This window comes from Dendronephthya gigantea, unplaced genomic scaffold, assembly GCF_004324835.1.
Source record: "Dendronephthya gigantea isolate DGI-Jeju-01 unplaced genomic scaffold, DenGig_1.0 000019F, whole genome shotgun sequence".
Classification (NCBI taxonomy): domain Eukaryota; kingdom Metazoa; phylum Cnidaria; class Anthozoa; order Malacalcyonacea; family Nephtheidae; genus Dendronephthya; species Dendronephthya gigantea.
The window spans coordinates 1,961,297-1,977,849 of record NW_021163029.1 but is presented as its reverse complement, the minus strand read 5'-3'; the positions used below and the strand labels follow the sequence as shown (position 1 = coordinate 1,977,849).

The following is a 16,553-nucleotide window of genomic DNA, read 5'->3' as shown; positions in this document are numbered from 1 at the left end:
GCGCAGATCAGCTGCCAGTGCCTATTATAATGGTCCGCTGGAACCTGGCTCTAGATACAGCATTTTTCAAAGGGTTATACTTAATGAACAGGTAGAAAATAGGATGTCGCTCTTATATCCGTACAAGTTTCCCTAAAAAGAAAAGCTGAAAACATCCTATTCAAATAGTTAATGCTCTGTTGCTCAACTCTCCCTAGAATGATTTTTACTCCACAGACTGGAGTCCAGCTTCAAGCACCACCGACTACACAGGTATATATCATGGGATAATAATGTACCGTTATAGTCATAAATAAATACATTATTCACAGTTAGAGCAGATAGCTTTTAAATACTGTTTTTATTGCTAATACTTGTTCTTTGCATGACAGGTAGTCCTCATGTGCTGACAAACATGTCCAGTGGTAACGTAATAGCAAAGGAAGGTGATCTTGTCAACCTGCTGTGTTCAGCTCAAGGTGAACCACCAATTACATTCAGCTGGGAAAAAGATCAGACGCCGCTTGGTGGGTTCATTGTAAAGGACATGCCTCATCGTAGTTCTTTGCTTGTTGTAACAGTGAAAGGCGGAAAAAGTTTTGGGAAATATATTTGTCATGTTCATGATCGATTTCAAAGCACAACTTACACAATCACTGTACAAAAACCTACAGGTATATAATTTCCCGTTTCAAATAGACAGATAAGAGATTGGATCATTTAATGATATTGAACTATGAAAAGGATTTGACAGATTTGTTGGACATGAAAAACTTTTAAATATTTGGGCTTCAAGACCAAGATGTTAGAAAAACATTTAACTCTGCGAACATGTTTCCAGTTCGATCTAACATTGTATGGGCAAAATTTAGATATTGAGCTATTGCCAAAGGCTATTTATTATTGCATTAGGAAGGCGTGACTAGAAAGTCGATGCGCGTCTATAAAAATTTCGTAAAGTTGTTCACTTGTTCTTGTAATCGTGTAAAACAATCCGTTGTTCTTGTATCGTCATTCAAACACTTGGCAAAACAGTCAACCATTCGGCAAACAGTGCTTTAACACCCCCTCCCCCCAAATGCGGACAGCTAGCGACGGCCCTGCTGACTGATCAATCAAGAAATTTGTCAGAATCTTGATAACGTATTTATTGTTCAATGTTTCTTTTTTACCACTTCTTCTTTCAGATTGCGGAAGTTTTGGAAATCACCTTGCAGGATTTATAGTTTTAATAATTATCGTCGTTTTTTCACTGATTATGAATGCTATTCTCTTTCATCGAATTCGTCATCTCAAATCATCAAGCACCATGAAAAGTTTGGAGAAGGCAGACCACAATTTAAGTGATATATATGAAAATCCAAACAAAGATGACGTCAACAATCATGAACAAGTGGAAGATGAACAGTCGACGTATACAGCTCTAAAAAGGAGTGGGAAAGACAAAAATGATGACCATGTATATAGTCATCTAAACAAAGTGAAAAAAGACTGCAAAAATCAGGATGAAACTGGAATTTAAGATGGTCGCCTATTGCACTTGGATCATTATAGTAATTATAAAAATGTGAACGTCTACAAAACCAGAATTTTACACTGAAAAAAACGATTGCGAATGATTATTAATTGTACCGTAAGAATTATAATAACTATATGAAGCTAGCAAGCAAAATTTTTCTTTTAAACATGCATTGTTACGTTTTTACTTTAGAAAATGAGACTGAAAATAGAAAGGGCTATTGCTATTACTGCTGAATTTAAAATTAAACGAGACTTTCCTGTAAGTTGAAGATTGATTTCGATTCTATGAGTCATCAGCCTGGAGTGTGAGAGTTGTACGAGAGAGAGTGAAGCGCAAGCGCCAATCAGTCTTTAGAGCTTTCTTTATACGGAACAAAGACCTCCCGGATGAGCGTGAGAGTTGACTGCAAGTAAGGGAGAGGACGAGTACCGGGAGGACGTACAACTCTCATACTCTGATGACTCATAGAATCCAAATCAAACTTCAACTCACAGGTAAGTCTCGTTTAATTCTAAACTCTATTTCGTCATCAGCCTAAGTCGTGTGTGACGTTGTACGAAAATTCAGAGCAATCCGTGAGGGCTTTGTTATGCAGTGATAAGCAGACCACTGTAACTAAAACCAGTGTGGTAAAAACGAAGCCAAGAAAGATATACCATTTTATAATAGATAAGTATAATTTCAATAACCCCAGCCTTTGTATCATAACAACCAAATTAAAAGTGCACATATGCACGATGTATCTAATATCCTAAGAACAATTAACGTTTGTATAGCACTCTAACACCGAAGCGCCAAAATTAAATTTCTCCTTGCTAAGCTTATTATAAAACCGTCAAAATGTCTGCTCATTCAACCATCCTGCGGATAACATAATATCCTTAATGTTTCAGTTATTTGACGCTAAAAAAGATGTAGTCATGTAGATGCTGCTCGAACACTGTGGCCTTTAAATTTGCTAACATCTAAACCTACATGTACAGCTACCAAAACAGACTTTATCCATCGAGATAATTATAGTGTCTTTGGAGACTGGACCATGTGGTTTAACATAACTCAGTAGCAATTGCTTTTTATCATGCCTATTTTCGTCAGTTCTTTTGATATACTCTAAGAGATGAGTAACGACACAAAGCTGAGGCTCCAGTGTATATTTCAAAAACTCGAGGGGTTTAATTAACATGGGTTCCGACACGCTTCTGTTTGACCTTCTCCATGACGTGGAAAGTGCACTTGTCCGCAACGAGAATCATGCTATGAACAGTGAGAAGATGAATAGTTTGACAGCGTTGTCCACTTAGTAAGGTCAATAAGAAGGAAACTTTTAAAGTAAGGGCCTTCAAAGTCAGCGCGGAAGGTATAGGCTGCCTTCGAAAAAACTCTAAGTCTAAGACTAGCTTGCTAACATCCCATGTTGTCTCGTAACGCGGTAGAGCCGGGCGCTGTTCAAATACCTTTTTCATAAAACGCCTAACAATTGGCAGTTTTCCGAAAGTGATCTCACTATCACTTAACTGCAAAACAGAAATTAATGAACACCTCGCCGAGTTGATTAAGCTATATATGACAAACCCGCGTCAAAAAACGATGACAGAAAATCTAACGTCCGTCGTAATGGAGGGGAGATTATATCACATTGTCTCTCCATACAAAATTTTAACCATTTCTGTAGATGGACCTGGTACTGAGATTTCGTGGTGTCTCTTCAAGAGGATTCAATGATATAATGGAACTTAACGAGTAGCCACGTTGTTGTAGCTGTTCCCGCAGACATGACAAACCAAAAGTTTGAACCAATAATCTTGGCTATCTGCTAGATAGGAATAATGTCTTTAGGACATTCAATAACATCATGCAAGCAATTTTAATCTTTTCCTTTTTCTCCTTGTAACTTGGATAGTCATTGTTATTGAGTTAATGACAAATCCTAAGATAATCACCTCTTGAGAGGGGAAAGTAGTGGACTTATCAGGATGGACCTATATAGGCGGTCAAATGTGTCAAGAGCATTTGTGGCACACTTACCATATATATATATCACCCTACAGATAGAAGTTATCAATATACCCACTAATAATATAGTTCATAGCTCTAAGCTTAGCCAGGGGTGGTTTCATAAGTTTGGTAAATTTTCTAGGACATGTAGCCAAACCATTAGGAAGGGCTACATACTTGAACAACTTGCCTCTATAGAAAAACTTTAAATATTTTTGGTAAGCTTGGTCTACCTTGACACTATAATAAGCATCCTTTAAATTCAATGTGGCCATCCAACAATTGTTAGTAACCAATTTCATTATGGTTTGGATACCTTCCATTTTAAAATGGAAATTTGTTATTTGTTAAGTTTAGTATCAATCTGAATTTGCCATCATTTTTTGGCACAGTGAAAACAGGAGAGATAAATTCTCCTGCCTCATGGTTACATTCTATAATAACCCTCTTTGCCTGCAGATCTTGAATTTCGGCATTAGCTAAGGCATAGTGCTCGTTACAAATGCTATTTGGTGTGGGCGATGATGTAAAAGGAATCTCGGGGAAGTCTAATTTCTCCCCCAAAACTGTTTCAAGTATAGAGCTATCTGAAGTAAATCTAGCCCATTCGGAATGGTAAGAAGACAACTGCCCCCCTTGGAAAACTGACACGCTTGTCCTATTATATAATTTAAATAGGCTACTATAAAAACAAAAAAAATATTTAACTGCGGTTGGGACTTTAAAATCGTGGGTTGTTCATGGATTTCTTCCTGAGTGGGGCAGAGGACATCTGTTGTTGACGATCGAAACCTTTGATGGAAGTTTTTCCTGTGTGGATATATTCCCTTCCCCCGTTGGCCTAAAAAAGGCTTCCAGGTAGGACAGGCGATAAGGATCGGCTCATCTTGAATCTGAATTTGACGTGTAGCGATTTCTGGTGCTTTCTCTGAAGCGTTGTCTAGTGATTCTCTGAAGCATGTTTTGGTGCTTTCTCTGAAGCTGGTTGAGAGGTCTTACCACGCTTATTAGCATAAACAAAACCAGAATTTTCGGTCTAAAGAACGGAGGCCATGCATGCGTTCCCGCCAAAAGTTTCCTCCCCTTTTGACGAGCTTGTGTTGCCTTGTGCAATCTTTTGTACGAGCAATTAATGCGTAACTTGCATGTCTTAACTCGCATGTTACTAAGCACTGCCAGCAATAGCTCATCTTTTGTGCTCGTTGAACCGTCACACGGCGACTGCTGCGGCAGACTGAGGGACTTCCCTCTGGACGGCAGGAACTATATCAACAATCTCGTCGCCTTCTGGAGACGACATGACAATTAATAACTACACACAAACAAAACAATAAAACATAAATCGATGACAACCTTGCTGCAAACTTTGTCTTTTGGCGAAACCCAGGACGGCTTCGCGATGGTTCCAAGGATAATTCTTCAAGCTCCAAACAACACAACTGATCACTGGCGCGGTAACAACACAACTGATTCAGAAAATGTTTAGGATTCTTTGATGAAGTACTAGGAAATTTACAATAATCAAACATGCATTAAAATTAAGTATAACAGTCCTACATACTATTTACAAAAACAACTAGACTCCCTAATGTTCGAGTTCCATTCCGACAAAGTGATGTGGAGTAACTATAGAATACTCTGCCACATGTAAGTGTTGTTTTCTTCTGGACTACATGGACTACAACACGACTACATGGCTGGATGACTAGATGGCTACATGGCTACATGGCTACGTGGCTACATGGCTACGCGGCTACGCGGCTACATAGCTACATGGCTACATGGCTACATGGCTACGTGGCTACATATAGCTACGCGGCTACATAGCTACATGGCTACATGGCTACATGGCTACATGGCTACATGCATGGCTATACGTGGCTACATGGCTACATAGCTACATAGCTACGCGGCTACATAGCTATACATGGCTACATGGCTACGTGGCCACTTGGTAACACCAACAAAATTGAAGGTCATTGGCGGCAACTGAAAGCCAACCTACCAACCCATGGAAGACGAAAGAATCATTATCCAACATATCTCGCTAAATTTTTGTGGAGATATATACATAAAGAGCAAGAGCTCTTTTGGGTGTTCCTAAATAATGCAAAATGACTTTATAGGCCATTAATAATGTAAATTACATACAGCAACTTATTTCAAAAAATAAAATTGTTAATGTTATATCTATTCCTATGACATAAACAACTCAGTTTCCAAGTATAGCACAAAAATTAAAATTAAAAAATCCTTTATCCAAAACCAAACCCAAACCCCAACCTATATACTACTACAACCGATACTTAGTAATTCTGTACAAAACCATTAAAATACCGAAATATTCAATATATATAATACACACTTCTTAAAATAGAACTTTAATTCCAATAATTTGCTAACTTCTATTATTCGACGCCCTATAAAACAACCAGTTGAATTACTTTAACTTAAACACAGTGTTACTCACTAAAACTCCTAAACAAGCACCCTCAAACTTTAAATACCGTACAACCCTAAATGTAACCAAAAAATATACACGTAGCCACGTAGCCAGTTTACATAGACTTAGTACTCTCGCATGCGGGGTATTCTATAGTTGTACCAAGCAAAGCAAAAGCGATCTTTCGACGTAACCAGCTAATCACCAAAGATAAAGACTGATTCTTCTTGTCAGCAAGAAAATGAAGAGAAAATGTTGCGGTCTTGATACCTAGAAGGGCACGAATGTGGTAAGTAAATCTGTGCCGAAAACCGGAGATAAACGCCGTGTATGCTGCTTGGGGTTGGAATTTGGCAATTTCACTCAAAACGTGAAGTTGCTGGCACCATTTACTAACTAAAGAACTAATATACTTATCTTTTCCGTCATCCGATCCAAGATATCCTTCAAGGTACTTATGCTCTTCACTTGAAATTCGTACATTAGTTCCAGCGAAAATCTCAATGACAGTCTGCTCCAGGTGTGGCCTCACAATCAGCCAGGTTTTATCAGCTCACGGGTAGTATCCAAATCTCGGACCATGCACGGCAATCTTCTCCCACCAGGCACGCAGTTGCATTAGCTTACCTGCACCACCAAGGTCACCCGCGATACGCAACATGCCTTACATCACTAGCTTCATCAGATTTAATCCTGAGCAGGAGTGGAGTAATGGCAACGGCATATAACGGCATGGCTAACGGATCACCTTGCGTGGTACCTTCTGCTGATGCAATTTCTTTACCATCTTGCACGAACAATTTTGAAGCTGTTACATAACAGTTTAAAGTATTAACAGCCATTGCAACACATCTGATTGGCGCGTGCGCTCCACTCTCTCTCGTACAACGTCGCACGACTTAGGCTGATGACGAAATAGAACTAGCATATTGAATACGAACTAAATTGAACATAAAACTACAAATCTTTCAAAGCATTTGTAATTTTGGTTGCGTCTTTTATCGGTCAATATGGGGTTTATGCGGTTTGTGGTGTTTTAACATGGTAATATCGTGCCTTATAATCTAGTTTTACTGGCAATTATTTATTGGAATGTATTCATCGTGTGAAAACCGTGCACATACAATAGACATTACTAATATTTTACATACTTCTCTCATTCAAATACATTGTATTGGTAACTGGGTCATTTTGATCACCAAAGTGAACACATGTACAAACGGTAAACGCAAACTTGGCGAAGAAGGAGAAATTAAAGCAGAAAGTTTTTCTACATGTATAGTTATTGCTTGATTCAGAAAGTAGACATTCCGACGTCCTACTGAGTTTTTCTGAATATTTATCTTCGCTACAATGATTAAGTTTCACCTTCCGCCTTTACATTTCACAGAGTCCTATAGATCTGCTGGATTGAAGTGATGTATTTCAAGCGTCTTCAACGGAATTTAGCACTTTTCATTTTCATTCTCATTGGTCTTCCGGGTAAGTTTTAAGTACTATTTTTCATCTTGTTCAATATAAATATATAATTGGAAATATTGATTGCGTCTTCACCCCGTTATAACTTAAGGAAGTTTGCATGCAGTCAGCCATTTATACGATATTAGTGTACAGTATGTTTTGTATCTATACAACCTATTTTCGATACTAGTGTACAGTATATGTACACAAATATTTTAATTGCTATATAGTGTGTTAATGATTCCAGCCTGACGGATCAAATTGCATATTTTGCATTATTTTTAAACAGTATTTTGCAGTATTTTCAATGCATACCATAAAGTAGCGGTCTCTTGGTAAACTGCTGTTAAAGTTTGTGTTATACAGTTAGAATGCACTAAAGCTAAATCTAAAGCCAGTAGGCTACTTACTACAAAGAAATAGTAACTTGGAAACAAAATTTAAACTGCTTCAGTTATATACATTAGTATATATACTATTTAACAATTAGACAACGAGTCCGATTAGCGAATAGTAAACGAAGGCGAAGCCTGAGTTGACTATTCGCTCATAGACAACGAAGGCGAGTTGTTTTAGTATACACCCTGTACCTAGATATATTATTTTCGAGAAAATAATCAATATAACGCAATTACACCGAAAAATAATTTAATTAATTCAATTTTATACGGTTGCGCGAGCGAATAGACAATGGTTGAGTAGCCAATCAGAATGTAGGATTTGTAATAGACAATAGTCGCGTGTATACTAAAACAATTAGACAACTCGCCTTCGTTGTCTATGAGCGAATAGTCAACTCGGACTCATTGTCTAATTGCTAATTAGTAAATAAGGCAGAAATGAACAGATTTTACTTTATTCTTCGAATTCCTTTTTCATATTTCAGGTTTATTTGAAGAAGTATTTATAATTTTGCACTCGATTTAAATAAAAGGCTAATCGTTAGTAGATTTTCTCTGAAATCTGGGAGGAAAATGAAGGTTTCTGTGCCTTTTAGTGTTTACAGTGTACATATCTACAGGGGGTAAGGGTAAAAAGCGGAAGCGGAATGGCGGAAATGGAGAAAAGGGTAAAATGCGGAGGAGGAAAAAGGGGTAAAACGTGCAAAAAAAGAATAATACGCGGTAAAAAGGGTAAGACGCGGGAAAAGGGTAAAACGCGGAAAAAGGGTAAAACAGGGAAAATGGGGTAAAATGCGGAAAAAGGGGTAAAGCGCGGAAAAAAGTAGAACGCGGAAAAAAGGGTAAAATCCAGAAAAAGGGTAAATTCGAAATACATTGAGAATTACAGATATAGCTAATTACTCGGTTTTGTTTTGTTGTTGTTTTTTGGTTTGTTTTTTTTTTCGTCGTCGCAAGTCTGAAATGGCGCGAAATATACTAGTATTTGAAAATGTTTATGGGACCGTATTTATCTACATCCCAGTCTTATCTTCCAAGAGTTGTGATGAAAAGAGAAGAACATTAAAATGATTGGTATTTCAATAGGGCTGAAAGAACTAAAATAGGGCTAATTTAACATCAATTGTATTAGTGCGGAAGTTCAACAACACGGCCTTATTATACAGGGTGTCCCAAAAAAAACGAAAACTATTGAAATCACCAATAACAATGTAATTGTTAGAGTTTGAATGCCTAAGCACTCTGTTGGGACCCACAAGTGTATAAATGTTTACCATAAACATTTTTATGCATGCATATGACGCAGTAAAATTTGCTTGTACGCGAAAATGATGTATTAACAATATTTAAATGTGCATCTCAATCACCATGACCTTCGACATGTCCCTTTTTATGAGCACAATATATGTGCAGTATGTTTTATCCCTGGATGTGTTCTCTTGCAAGTAGGTCTGCATCCATAATGTCTGCCCCATGCTGTACATTTCGCAATGGTTAGGCAGTGCACATTCCGTTCAACAGCTGCTATCAAAATTTGTTGTTAATATTCAACGTTTTGAAGTGAACAACGTCTTCTCATCTGTGTCTTTATAGCTATCTTTTGTTTGTAATTTATGTATACATATTACAACGCAGATGAGAGAACTTTGTGTAAATGAGTATTTCTTTACGCTGAATGTCGTTTGATTTATTGCTATTGTTGTTCCGAAAATGTTAATGATCAAAAAGTTAATGCAATTGTTCTGCGTTTTGTTCTATTGATATTCACTTTACGGAATATATAATAAGGCGTTGTTGTTGAACTTTCGCACTACTACAATTGATTTTCAATCAGCGCTATTGTAGCTCTTTCAGCGGTATTGAAATACCGATCATTTTAATTTAATGTTCTTCTCATTTCTTTAAATGACATGCAAATGCTATAATACATATTTGCCAGCTAAGGCGACAAGCATACAGACATTATAGACATATATCAGACATTTACAAACATAAGACGGCCTCCTCTAGTTCTTGTCTTGTATGGTCTCTCTGGTACCACCGGTTGGATCTCTTGGTCAAGATGTTTTGTTTATCAATCTCTTCGGCCTGTGGCTGTGGAATGTTGTTTGCATTTTCTGTGACTGGAAATACCGGTTCCTCGTCATCACATTCAAATTGCTCATTGGTGTGTTTCAGATGACTTCAGATGATTATTTCCTTCTAAAGGCAGTTTCTTCCTCCGTAGCCACATTGTATGAGCGGATACCAGCGCTTCCTTTGACTTTTGAATTGATCCATTCTGCATTTTCCGTCATTGTAGGTGCTGGTTTTATTCTCACCACATCATCTGGTTTCAGTTCCTTAAGGTGGTGGGCACCACGATTGTAGTACTCACGTTGTTTGTTCTTCTGTTGCGCTAGTCGAGTTTTTACATCAAGTTGAAGCTCGGGCTCCAACAGCTTTTATGTTGTGGGTAAGAGAGTGCGGGAACGCCGATTAAACATTCTCTGCACCACTTCGAAGAACGTTGAGTAATAATCAACTGTGATTAGATAGATTAGATAACGCCTTTTAATTCGAAGAGGTCAACAACCAACTTTCTGCCAGAGTCTCGAGGGAATCTCATGAGTATATGTAGTGGTTCGTTTGGCTGTTAAATCAGGTATGCATAACAGGTAGGGCATTTGGAGATGTAGGTGGTCAGGTCCTTGTTCATACCAAGCCAATAGATGGTCTCACGGGCACGACGTAAACACCCTTGTATCCCAATGTGATGGAATGTATATCCGGACTTGCATGTCCTCTTGTAGACTGTCCGGTATCATTAAGTGGTCTCCTTTGAAAATCAGAGCATTCTGAGTAGTCAACTCTTTACGGAAGGGATAATACGGCTTCAAACTCTCCGGGAGATGATGTTCCTTAAGGCTTGTAGGTTTTGTCCACGGCTTTTCTCGAAAACGATGGATAATAGTTCTTTCTCAATCTGGGCATATCGAGATTCGGTCTCTGTCAGGGCTCTCAATGCATAAGCAATGGGTTGGCCAGTTTGCATTAAACATGCTCCAAGACCAGTCTGGGAGGCACCACATTGTAGCTCTAGGGTTAGAGTTTGGTCAAAGTACCTGAGGACTGGAGCTTGTGACAGCAGATCTTTGATCAGACTTATTGAAGGATGCAATTTGAATATCTTCATCCCACTGGAACAAATGATCCTGCTTGAGTTCCTTGCGCATTGGAGCAGTAATGCCTGGTAGATTGGGAGCATACTTCTGGAGGTAGTTCATGGTACCCATTAATCGTGGAACATCTTGTTTACAAGTGGGACTTGGCATCTTGTGGATGGCCTCTACTTTAGCGGGATCTGGCTTCAGTCCCTGGGCGGTAATCACATGTCCCATGAATTCAACTTCTGGGAAACGGAGGTTGAGCTTGTCAGAATTCAGCTGAATGCCTTGTTCCCGATACCGAGACGGAAGGGAAAGGAGCTTAGAATCATGATCTCTAACCGCTTGCTTCAAAGAATATCCACACTCATATATCAAAATGTCATCTACAATTGGTTTCACTCCAGGTAAGCCTTGTAGACATGCTCCATACAACGCTGTAACTAAACTAGCTGCTCTCCTCGTCCAAGGGTACATGCCAGAATCCGTTTTTACCATCAATAAAAGTGAACACTTTAGCAGTGGAAATCTCGGGCAAAAGGTATTCAATGGTTATAAGTTGGTAAAAGTTTCGCCTAAAAGCACAATTAAGGGGTTTGGGGTCTAGACGTAATCGTATGGTACCATTCCGTATTGTAGCAGCAACCATTGAGGAGACACAAGTTGCAGGTGTAGAAACTGGCTGGAGAATTCCCAGCCGTTCTAGACGATCCAGCTTATTTATAACTTGACCTTTCATAGCGAGTGACACTTTCAGAGCAGCAATTTGGACAGGAGAAATGGTTTCATCCCCTTGTAGATGAAGTTCCTCAGCAAACTTTCCTTGCCATTTGAAGACATCCTTGTACTGGTGAAGAATATCACAGCGGGTGAGGGAATTCAGAGCACTAGAAGATGCAGATTCCACTGGCATTATCTTATGGGTGTTGACAGTCATGAGCCCAAGCTCCTGAATGCTGTTAGATCCAAGAATAGGTATGAATCCATGCAGATACTACCATTAGGTAGTCTACCTGATAGCTCTCACGTCTCTTTGGGTTCACAGTAATCATTGTTCTTTGCCCTAGTGGGGTCATCACTGACTTGTTAAACATAGTTAACTGAGTCTTGCATTTCTCAAGGTGCTGGAGGGTTGGGTCATTAGTAATTGATTTGTAGATATCGAGAGGGATTAAGTTGACGGTAGCCCCACAGTCCAGCCGGAATTGCACAAGTTTCACTGGCTGCTTTGCCTTGTTACGTTGTTTACAAGCAGTAGCAAAGTGATTCTTTCTAACATGACTTTCAGGTCTTGCCCCATGCCGGACAATCCGGAATTTGCATGGGATTCGAGGTGCTGATTTCTGTGCCACTTCTTTATCCTTTCTAGTGTGCCCAACTTTCCTGCTGTCTTCTGTTGGTCTTGTGCGAGTGTAGCGCACCATCTCCTTTTGTGCCTGGCATATATCAATACATGATTTGAGGGAGAGCTTCCGGTCTTGTAATAGTCTCTTTCCGATACTATTGTTTTGAATGCCAATGCGGATGATCAAACGATCCCGAATGAGACTGTCCTAATTTCAGCTGAAATCGGGACGATTTTTCCCCGCTATGTAAATTTCGAGTTATTATAATCATTCATGTCTTTAGAAATTTATTGTTTTCACAGTCGATGAACAACACAAGTACATAAGCAGAAAGTCATAATTAACATTCTTTATTATACTGTAATATAAAATACAATTCGTAAAAAGATAATCATTTTTCGCGATTACTCTTTTTTCCGCTACCCTGTTTTACCCCTTTTTCCGCTTCCGCGTTTTACGCTTACCCTAAGGCTGCTACCGAAATTATTTTTAATTTTTTCCAGGTGCTGCTGGTTACTTTTTAAAACATGTGAAGACGGGGAAGTGTATTTACGCCACAACACTGTTACAAAGTAGTGGTAACTGGGGAGAAGTTCTTTTTCTTGAACTTTCCAACAACTGTCTAAACGACGCTGCTCAGTTTTGTAATCGTGCTAATGGCACCACGTCTTGGGGTGGTTTATCCACATATTACAAAGGCTACAAAGATAGCTTATTTCAAACCTGGTGTGCTGTCTCTCAGTCAAATAGCGAACTTAGAAAAGCAGGAATAGATCCTTACATTCGAATGACGAAAGATTGTAACGAAAAAGATGATAAACGTTTTAATTTTGGTAAGTTTTCTAAAGACCATTTTGTAGCTCCGAAACTCCCGGAGTAATAACTACAATCATACCATATTTACCTTTGGGAGCCAAAAAGTGACTAAAGAATATGTAGTTTTAACTGCTTTTATATGCGCCGTCTTTAGTTGGCTGTAAGAAAAATGCACTGTACCTTATGTTAGCTAACTGAGATACACTGCTCCCGCAAATGAAAGATAAACTAGGATATTTGTTTCCTTTCGATAGGAAACAGTACAAACAATGTATTCATATATCTTAATGTATAATTTCACAGTCAAATTAACTTACCTTAATTGTACGAAATACGATTTAATATGATAGGTTCAGTGACATGTTACGGAGAGATGGTGAGGAACGCCACTTGTCCTGAGGCCAGCTCTTCCCCAGGACATGCTAAACAGTACATGGTGGTCACGACTGCATCTTACCGTGGATTGTCAGACTCAAAGATATGTGGTTTGAGTGATGATTATAATTGTACATTTGATGTAACATGTCTTGTTAAGAAACAATGTGATGGTCAACATGAATGTAATATAATTGTGAATGAAACTTTGTTCTCTGATGATATGTGTCATGGACTGAAAAAATATCTTTACTTTGAATACCGATGTTTTAATGATGTGAAACCTTTTAACGATGTTTGCGGTATGTATATATGTGTAGTGACTATAATTATATATAAACACAGCAGTAAAATGGCATACGAAATCAAGACCACAAAATATTTGATCATGTTTTAACATTTTCGTCAAGGATTTTCTTGTCTTGTAGTTCGTGGCATATCTTTATCAAATTCATCTTTGCCAAACGAAGGTATTGTACAAATTACCGCGAATAATTGGACCAGGAGTGTTTGTGCAGGAAGTTTAACAAACAAAGCCAATGATGTTGTTTGCGTTCAAATGGGATACAAAAGAGCAGACTCTATTGTTAATACGCCGGTTCTACCAGATTCTAAGGATGAAATGTTTTCTGGAACCATAAACTGCAATGATCAGTACAACGACCTAACTTACTGTTCGTTCACTGTTACCGCCTCAAGTTGTTCCCAGTTGTCATACATAAAATGTAAGTTTTAAAGATATAAGATGAGATATCAGAAAACAGTTAAAGAAGTGGAAATGAAAATATGACGTAGAAGTTTAAAGGTAATAAGCAATTCATGCAGTTTCCGTTTTTAGGTCATATTTGTAACAAGCCTCTGTTAGGAGATAAAGAAAGATTTTCTGATTCGTCATTCACTGCCTCAGTTTCTTCAGAACATAACAGAGCTTCTGATGCAAGGATATCTAGTGGTAGTTCTTGGTGTGCTCCTATCTCAGAAAGTAAACATTATCTTCAAGTAGATTTTAAAAAACTGTATTTGATATATGATGTTGCAACATTTAGCCACGGTACTAGTGTGAAATGGGTGAAGACGTATATCTTGAATTATACCACTGACTTGATAAACTGGAAACAATTTTACGCTGGGTTTCAAAAGGTAGTTGCCATAAAGCACCATATATTAAGTTTCAACGTAACGTCAACCTATATTATAGAATTCCTGCCAATTAATTGCACTTTATTATCTTAGATAATTCAGGGAAACAGGAATCGTAATGACGCAGCCATAACAAGTTTAAATGGCATACCAGCAAGAGCGTTACGGTTTATTCCGTTATCATATGAAGGTCAACCTTGTATGAGAGTTGAGATCTGCGGCGAAAGTAAGTTGATAAAATATTATTTAATTACGATCTATCACACCATATAATGTTCTTCAGTCGAAAATTTCTATTGTTATAGAAATCGCTAGTTTCTTTGTGAAACATGTTAAGACAGGGATGTGTGTTATCGACACAGGAGTTGTGAAACATTCAGGCCCACTTTGGGGTAGCTTGTCTTTTTTGGAACTTTCTAACAACTCGTGTTTCGACAAAGCTGCTCAGTTTTGGTTTCGTGATAATGGTGCCATGTTGAACATTGAGAGAAAAGGATGTCTCGCTGCTTATTTTAAAAATAATTTTGGTCTCTATCAAGATATTTTTTACCTTTACGTTCCCGCCACATCAATAGGATTAGATGTTTCTGCCTGTGCGTATGACCCTGAAAGGGATATCTATCGTCCTATAACCCAGACGTCTTGGGGAGGTTTATCGATATATTATATAGGATATGAAAAGAGCTCATTTCAGACCTGGTGTGCAGTCCCTAAAACAAATAAACAACTAGATCAACATTATGGAATTGATCCCTACATTGGATTGACAACAGATTGTAATGACACTGAGGATAAACGTTTCATTTTTGGTAAGTTTTTGCAAAATGCATATCTTCTCTTTCAGGAAATCCTATATATGTAGACTCTAATGTTTCAATCCCATACCAAGGCAGTGGAAAGTAATTATCTAGGATCGTCCCTGCAGGCTGTATTAGTTTCAAAGATCTAATCTTTCAAACCTTTGTAATAAAAATAGGTACGAAGCGCGTACATGTGACTACCGCTCTGTCTTTGTCATCTGAGTGGTATCATGGATTTGACTGGCAGAATAACTAGTGCTAATACCTGTACCCGTTTGTCTTGCATTTGGAGTTCGAAGTCGCACCATTCAGTTTATCTTTTTTCAAAGGTGACAGGTTGTGTAAGTAGCCAATAACGGCCGGATTATTTCTTCGCGGAGCCATTAATATCGTCTGATTAAACTGATTCACTGAATCAGCACGGTAAACTGGGTGTGACTTTTTATACCAAAGCGCGTGGTTGACACTACTGTACAGGGTGTCTCAAAAAAAACGCGACCACTTAAATATGCAAGAATATTAATATTGTTCGGGTTTGCACCATAGTTCAGCTAAAATTACTTTTAGCATTTTAAATGAAGGATTAAGAGGCATTTTCAATTTCCAGAGGTGCGTATCTATGGCGCTTTAGAGCTGTATTAATGTTCTGCATATTTAAGTGATTGCGTTTTTTTTAAGACACCCTGTAGTCCAAAGAATAGGCCATGTCATTACTGGATGTCATTGGTGCATGTGTAAAATCCTTTGTCAGTCAGAGAAGAATACAATGGATCAGTGATGATCGGCATATTATTATCACTGTCCATTGCTGATGATTAATGAAGGGTCTCATTTTTTCCTAAATAAACAGGCTATTTTACTCACCATGCCAATAATTACCACATTCATTGATCATATTCATTGATGGCAGTAAAGCTAATGCTGAAGTGAATGACGATGCGCGACGATGTATAAAATAATTGGGATCACGTTCAGACCTGTTCGGCCGAAGCATAATTACTCCGGCGTCAGCGACGGAGTTGAAAATTCGCCTCGGTTTTTATTTTGTTTTTGTTTTGTTTTTTTTATTTTTTTTTTTTTTATTATTTTTCGTCGTCGCAAGTCTGTAATGGCGCGAAACATTCCAGTA

At 38.3% G+C, this 16,553-nt stretch overlaps 1 long non-coding RNA gene across 1 annotated transcript; it reads left to right on the top strand.

Moving 5' to 3' along the window:
- LOC114521169 lies at window positions 1–564 on the top strand. Its single transcript, XR_003686785.1, has 3 exons — window positions 1–91; window positions 198–252; window positions 372–564. It is a non-coding gene; the product is annotated as an uncharacterized LOC114521169 (long non-coding RNA).
- Window positions 565–16,553: the final 15,989 nt, after the last annotated feature.